Genomic DNA, 7,833 nt, shown 5'->3' on the forward strand with positions numbered 1-7,833 from the left:
CGGTCCCGAGGAGTTTGCGCTCTCAGAGTGCTCGGCGGGCTTCTCCATGTGCCTCGGTCCGCGCTGCCCCGCGAAGGCAGCAGCGAGTTGGGAACGACTCCCAGGTGCAAAGGTGTCCTGGGAGAATCTCCCTGAAGGAAGCTGCGCGTCCCGGGGAGGAGGGGCGGGTCTCGCTGCTGTCTCCAGCTTAACTGGTTTTCCCAACTCCAGGCAGGGTCTCACTGCCACTGTGACGCTGGAAACTCGGAGGCATCAGGAATTAGGCTTGTGCTGCCCAGTTGGCGCGATCGCTCCCGGGGTGGGGTTGACTGCAGCAGAGCATTCTGGATTGTAGGGTCGCGCTCTAGCAGGGGACCGGGCACCCGAATGCCGCTTCCTTCAGGACCAGCTGCTGGAGCGCTCAGTTCCTACCTTTCCACTCCAGTTCTGGAGGCTCAGGACTCTAGACTCGGGGATCCAGTCGATGAAGCTCGGTGCGCGGACTGACCGACCCTTTGCCTTTCTAACCTCTTCTCTCGGCTCTGCACGACCCCCGCAGGCAGGCTCCTCTACTGTTCCCTTGTCCTCTCCACTGATGCCACTTGGCTCATTCCGGTTGCCCCAGCCCGGCACCAGTTCTTTCCTGGCACCGCACGAGGTCGGATGGAGGACGCAGGGTGCGGTGGGGAACGGAAGTTGAAAAAGGAGCGGTGCGCCCTGCTCGCGCGCCCCTACCCTGGGCTTTGCTTCCTCCCTTCTTTCTCTACGGGAGCATCTCCTCTGGACCTGGAGGTGGGCGGCGGGGTAGGGGAGGAGTCGGAGACCCGCTGGCTTCCCAACACAGTTCCGGGATCCTATCCTGCTCTCCCTGGCAGAAACTTCAGCCCTAATCCTAACAAATGGGGATCAGAGACCCAGAGCTGCGGGAAAGGAAAGCTACTTGCTCCTCTGGGCTTGGGCTGCTCCTGTCTCCTCCTAAACGTCTCATCTCCTTGTCACCTTTTCACTTTCTCTTGCTTGTGAACCAGTGAAGTTGCTCAGTCGTGTCCAACTCTTTGCGATCCCATGGACTGTAGCCTACCAGGCTCCTGCATTCATGGAATTTTCCAGGCAAGAGTACTGGAGTAGGTTGCCATTTCATTCTCTTGCTTACTTTTCCCAATTTTCTTTCCTTCCTCCTGAAGCTGACCTGTACATTCTTGGAGGGTGCCCCGCCCCACAAGAATCTCTCCCATCTAGACGGTACCACTCACAGGGCACAAACCTGTTAGGAATCTTAAGCTCTGTTCCTGCTGCCGAAAAGATGCTTAAGGGTAGTTGAATGAATGAAAGGACTTGCCTCTTCATTAGAGGAAGCTCCTTGAAGGTGGGACCACACTAAGCTTCATAAGAGGCATAGAGGCTGCTTCCAGGGAACCTAGCTTCCTGCCTGCACCTCGAAGATGCTGAGAGTTGTTGCCCTGACGATCCATAGATTATGCGCTCTAAAAAGTATTTGTTCATCTGTGAAATGGAATAATAATGATAGAACCCATTTTGGAGTGTCTTTGGGAAGCTCACATGATTGATGTGGGGAAAATCCATGTGAAACACTTAGCTGTGCTTGACTGTGGCAAGGGGCGAATATATGGGTAGTTACAGTTCTATCTCTGTCTATCCATCTATCTATCATCCATCCATCTATCGCTCTATCCCTCTCCTCCCCCTTCTTCTTCCCCTTCTTCTCTGAAGAGCTTGCTCTGTCTACAAATCTGATAAATGGACAAAGAAAGAATGAGAGGGAACTTGCCAGGGGAGTATTCTGGGAGCACCAGCCAAGATTGCAGTGTCCCCATTTTCAGTCTTTATCACAAATGATGACTAATGTGTATGAAACACTGGGTATTGCCTGGCGATGCTCTGTGTGCTTTACAAATATGTAATTCTATACTCTCTGTGTCCTATGGGACAAGTATTATTAGATCTCCACTCTGCCCTGTTCAAATTTCTGACACAATCCATGAGCTTTATAACATGGGTGGTTGTTAGATAATGGTAACAGAACACAAGTGAATCAAACTGTCCTCAATTATCAGAAAGCAAAGACTATCAAAGTGGGAAGGGAAACCCATTCAGTAATTTTACACATGTGCACCGATGGTCTTCTGTTGTGTTAGGGACTGAGCTGGGTTGTCGTTATGAATAGTCAACTTAGAATTAGGCAAAGTGGCTTGATTGCTCCCATTTAACAGATGTGGAAACAGGGTTTTAGAGAGATGAAGTGATCTACTTGGTGTTAATTGACAGTAGAGATAAAGTAGGTGTTGGAACCAGATCTATCTGGTTCTAAACCTTCCACCAGACCCTGCCCTTTTGAAGGCATTTCAGTTAGGGGGCCACTGTGAACACAGAAGACTCAGTCCCTGGCTCCCTAGCGCTTATAGTATAGTAAGGGAGGAAGACAGTAAGCAAACAGATAATTACACTTGTCAGAAGAGTTTTGAAGATACTACAGCAGTGTGAGTTGGAGAGCCATAGTTTTTTTCTTTTTATTTTAGGTTGTGACCACACCATGTACAAGTGGGATCTCAGTTCCACAACCAGTGACTGAACCCTCACCCCCTGCATTGGAAGCACAGAGTCCTGGTCACTAGACCATCAGGGAAGTCACGGTAATGCATGCCCAAGAAAGTGACATTTAAGCAGAGTTCCTGGTCATTCTATTTGTCCATCATCAATTCTATCCCAAACAATTCTAAGTTACTAGTTTTCTTTTCACCCAGTATCCACAGAAAATAAATTTTGTATAGTATCTCAGTATACCTTACACTCACACACACACGAGCTGAAACGATTTTTACAAAATTATGCTTGGGCTTACTATGAGCAACGTGTGCTGGTATTTTCTATTCTATTTTATTTTTCAGAAAGACTGGTTGCCATCTGTTAATTTGGTTCCTGATCCACGTTTTGTGACTCATCTTTTTGAAAAACATTTCAGCCAGTCTTGCTAGTCCCATCTCCCTTCCCAGTGCTCAGGGTGGAAAGAAGCAAGAGACTAATTCTAGTTAATGAATCATGAAGAAATCTTGCTGGTGGGGGGAGCTCTGGGGAGGTTATATTCTTATATAACCAGCTCTAGTGGAAGGGAGGGGTCGGGCAGAGAAAGAGAGAGGGAGAGACAGGAGGGGAGAGAGACAGGGAGAGAGCGGAGGGGAGAGAGACAGGGAAGGGGGGAGGGAAGACTCTAGGAGAGTCGTGGGAGGGACACACCAGGGCATCTGCGGTCCGATGGTGGTGATGGTGTTACAAGAGGGAGCCTTCTTCCTCTCGCTCCTGTTTATTGCTGCATGAAGAACCTCTGATCTGAGACCTGAGCACAGGTAGGTGGTCTTGGTGTTTCACAGACTGCTCCCACCCTCCTTGGCTTCCTTCAGATCAACAGGGAAGAGACAAGAGCCCCTGAGAGCTGATGCTGCAGAGTCGCCCAGTCCTTGACCCGAGATTGGAACCCAGTACTTGAACTCATGTCTAGGATCACCTTGGCATTTCCAGGTGGGCACGGAGAAGGCAATGGCACCCCACTCCAGTACTCTTGCCTGGAAAATCCCATGGACGGAGGAGCCTGGTGGGCTGCAGCCCGTGGGGTCGCAAAGAGTCGGACACGACTGAGTGACTTCACTTTCACTTTTCACTTTCATGCATTGGAGAAGGAAATGGCAACCCACTCCAGTGTTCTTGCCTGGAGAATCCCAGGGATGGGGGAGCCTGGTGGGCTGCCGTCTATGGGGTCGCACAGAGTTGGACATGACTGAAGCGATTTAGCAGCAGCAGTAGTGAGGTAGAGCAGCAGAGTCGTTGGCCTTACCTGGTACCTTTTCCTCCCGGCGCTAATCCCGAGGATGGTCCTGGGGCAGCCAGCAGAGGGCGTCGGCTGCTGCCAGCTTTCCAAGTCCCTGGACCATTCAGCATCTCCGGCTGGAGACCCCAGGGCTCTCTCCACCACCTCAGTCAAGGGAAATTAGCACTGCCTCCCCCATCTGACTTGCTTTGAAGTCAGGGTAGGAGAAAGGTCAACATTCACATTTGTGACTCTGGGAAAAATCACATAATCCTCTCTGAACCTCAGGCTTCTCATCTGTAGACTGAGGATGACAATGGTCCCTTTGCTCATGTCACAGGGCTCTTGGGATAGAAGACAGAAAGAGGTTCCATCCCTGTGTTTTCCAGTCTCTAGGCCAAAGAGGAAGGGGCTCCTGAGGTAAAGTGTGGGAGTGTCAGGAGGGCTGGAACTGGCCTTCACTCTGCTCCATCCTTTTGGGCTGGGCACCCAGCAGGGAGCCCGGTGGGTGTCCTGAAAGGAGCTGAGCCTCAGACAAGTGATCTGACAACCTCCTCCTCATCATTTCTGTCCTTCAGAAACATCAAACTTGTCCCCACTTCACGGCCTTTGCACTTGCAGCTTTTCCTGTCTGGAATGTCCTTTCCCTTTCTCTTTGCAGGTCTGGCTCCTGCTTATCCTTCAGGCCTCAACTCAAAAGCTATCTCCTTAGAGAGGCTCTCCCTGGCCACCCCATCTAAGATTGCTCACCACCGTCTTTGTGACCCGAGTCTCCAGGTGAAATTATCATGCTAATTTATTTCCTTGTTTGTTGCCAGTCTCTCATCTAGGATGTAAGTTCCATAAGGAGCTTCGTGCGTCCCTTTTACCACTGACCTCAGCACAGGGCTTAATGTACAGAGTTGTCCAATAAATATTTGTTGAGTAAATGGAAGAAATGTTGGGCATCTCAGGTGGTGCTAGTGGTAAAGAACTTGCTGGCCAGTGCAGGTGATGTAAATGATATGATTGTGATTTGATCCCTGGGTTGGGCAGATCCCCTGGAGGAGGGCAGGGCAACCCTCTCCAGTATTCTTGCCTGGAGGATCCCATGAACAGAGGAGCCTGGTGGGCTACAGTCCATAGGGTCACAAAGAGTCAGACAGGACAGAAGCAACTTATCACAGTACAGCACACAGCACATGAAATGTTGGTGAATTCCGTCTATTCAACTGGGCCAGACGCTTCTTTCCATGTGTGTCTCACATGGATAGGAGGAAAGTTCTGTTAGCCCCACTGAAAGAGAGGGAAAACGGCATACAGAGAGACAGTGATTTGTTCAGTGTCATGCAGCTACTAACTAAGTGGTTGAATCTGGACTCTGCTGTTTGTTAGATGTGTGACTTTGGGGAAAACAGTTAACCTCTCTGAATCTCAATTTCTTTGCCTCTAAAAAAAGTTAACAATACCATTGACCTCATACACTTCTGTGAGGTTTAATCCAGATGATGTACATGGGGTTTTTATAGAGTTTGGGGCACATCTGATGGCGTGCTGGAGCCAGCTCGTGAGAGCTAGTTGCAGTCATCTCTTCCTAAGTCCTCTTCGAGGAGGAGTATTTACACCATGGAAATCAGCAAACACTGTATATGAGGTTTTTTTTTTTTTTTTTTCTTAAAGAACCAGTTGTTAAGCATTTACTAGCAAACTCCCCACACATTGCAAGCACCCAGCAAATGGAGCTATTATTATCTGTAATGCACTCATTTTTATAGGGGCAAAAGTTCATGTAACACTTGGGAAATTTTAAAAAAATGTGTGGGTGAGTCACTGCCCACGCAAATGACAAGGCAGCTTTGTGAGAACGGATGTGATGGGGGCTGGCTGTTGTGGGAGACCAGTGTGCTTCTCGGGGATGAGGACAAACACCTTTGGGGAGTGGGTGGAAGAGTGGCTGGAGCATGGCCAGCTCAGTGCAATTGCTGACTCACAGCCGAAAAATACCCCAGAGCTGAGGGCGTGGGGGTGGAAGGGGCGGATGGCAGGATTTCTGTTCTCCATCCTTGTGAAAACCCAACCACCGGGATGTGCTTTTGCATGTCAGTTCCGTTAAAGGACGGATCAGAGGCGCTGGCTTGTAGCTCCACCTGTGTGTCCTCCTCCTGTAATGACATGTGACTGCAGGGAACCCGGCTCACTGGGCTCGCCTTGAGTCCTGGCATTCAGATAAACACTTTGGTAGCAACGTAGAGTGAAAGGGAAAGTAAGTTTATTTTTAGTGGCATTTCTGGAGAAAACCCCAAGGCGGGTAATACATCACAAAACCCCCTTTTCTCATCTCTGTGTCTCAGTATTTCATCCTCCAGGCAGCAACGTTATTAATATTTTCTCTTTCCCTCTTATTTCTAACCTGCCTGCCTCCCATCTCAAAAGTATCCATCTCTAGGGCAAATATGATACCCAATCCACTCTTCTTCCTAATATCCAATCAACCCTCCTTTTCAACCGGTTTTCAATTGGGTAAAACCTTAACCCGTAGCATTCAGTGGAGTAGAGGAGACCAGAATGGAATAGACAGACTGCGCTAGAATAGAACAGAATCAGACATGATTACATGGACTGGGACAGACTAGGACAGGATAGAGAACATCAAAGTGCATTGCACAAACTAAGACTAAACGTGGGGTCTTCCCTGGGGGTCCAGGTTTGATCCCTGGTCAGGAAACTAAGATCCCACGTGCTGGGGAGCCACCATGCCTACGTGGGGCAAGTATTGAGGCTGCACGCTCTGGAGCCTGCGAGAGATGAATGAATCCACGTGCCACAACCAAAGACCCCGAATAACACAAGGAAGATCCCACATGCCGCAAACTCAGGCCCGACACAGACAGACAAATGAATAAATAATTAAAAAACTGTTTTTCATTAAATTTTTATTTCAGTTTGTGTGTGTGTGTGTGCACATGTGCACGCGTGCATTCTCAGTTGCTTCAGTCATGTTCAACCCTTTGTGATCCCATGGACTGTAACCCGCCAGGCTCCTCTGTGCATGGGATTCTCCAGGCAAGAGTACTGGAGTGGGTTGCCATTCCCTTCTCCAGGGGATCTTCCCCATCCAGGGATCTGAACCCGGGTCTCCTGCATTGCAGGTGGTTTCTTTACCACTGAGCCACTGGGGAAGCCAGTGTGTGTGTGTGTGTGTGTGTGCGTGCGTGCATGCGTGTGTAGTTGCAAAGAAACAGGTATTTCCTGTGTGGGCTGAGGTCAAAAAAGTTTCAAAGTCATTATTTTGGCATGTCTTCTCGAAGTATAATTTTTCAGTCCTTGGAAAACTGAAATCTGTTCCCCAGCCTCCCTTGATTCAAGTGTGATTGGGGTTCTCTCCCTAGCGGTAAAGAACCCACCTGCCAATGCAGGAGATGTAAGAGACACGGGTTTGATCCTTGAGTCAGGAAGATCCTCTGGAGGAGGGCATAGCAACCCACTCCAGTATTCTTGCCTGGAGAATCCCACGGACAGAGGAGCCTGCTGGGTCAGAGTCCATGCGGTTGCACAGAATCAGACACTGCTCAGGCGATATAGCATACACGTGCAATTTTTGAAGTAAAAGTAGAGTTGCAGTTTCGTTGCTTCTATTTCTGTTGGTAAGCAGTGTCCTGAAAGCCCGATCACTGTGTACAGCCATGCAAGGTAGGGATGCTCAGCCCTTCACCTGGGGATGCATTATTCATGTGGCCCGTGCTATGGACAACTTGCCCTAGAGGTGCTCCTGTGGTAGCCCTGCTGGAGGTGCAGGGATCTCAGTATCAGGGGACTAGTATTTTGGGAGTTGAAAGGCCAAGCTTAGGCATCCATGTTTTTGAGGGGCAAGTCTCCCACATGCAGCCTGGCTCTGGTTACAGAGGCATCTTTCTCATCCGTGGACACAGCTAAGAGAGTGCATCCTGAGAGCCAGCAGTTTGAACTGTGCTTCCTGATTTCTTACCTTACTGATTATCCCAGGGCCAAGTTCCCTGATTAAGGCAGCCCTGGACCCCCATTCCTGGAAGTCCTTT

The sequence above is a fragment of the Bison bison genome, unplaced genomic scaffold, assembly GCF_000754665.1.
Source record: "Bison bison bison isolate TAMUID 2011002044 unplaced genomic scaffold, Bison_UMD1.0 scf7180017864038, whole genome shotgun sequence".
Taxonomy (NCBI): Eukaryota; Metazoa; Chordata; class Mammalia; order Artiodactyla; family Bovidae; genus Bison; species Bison bison.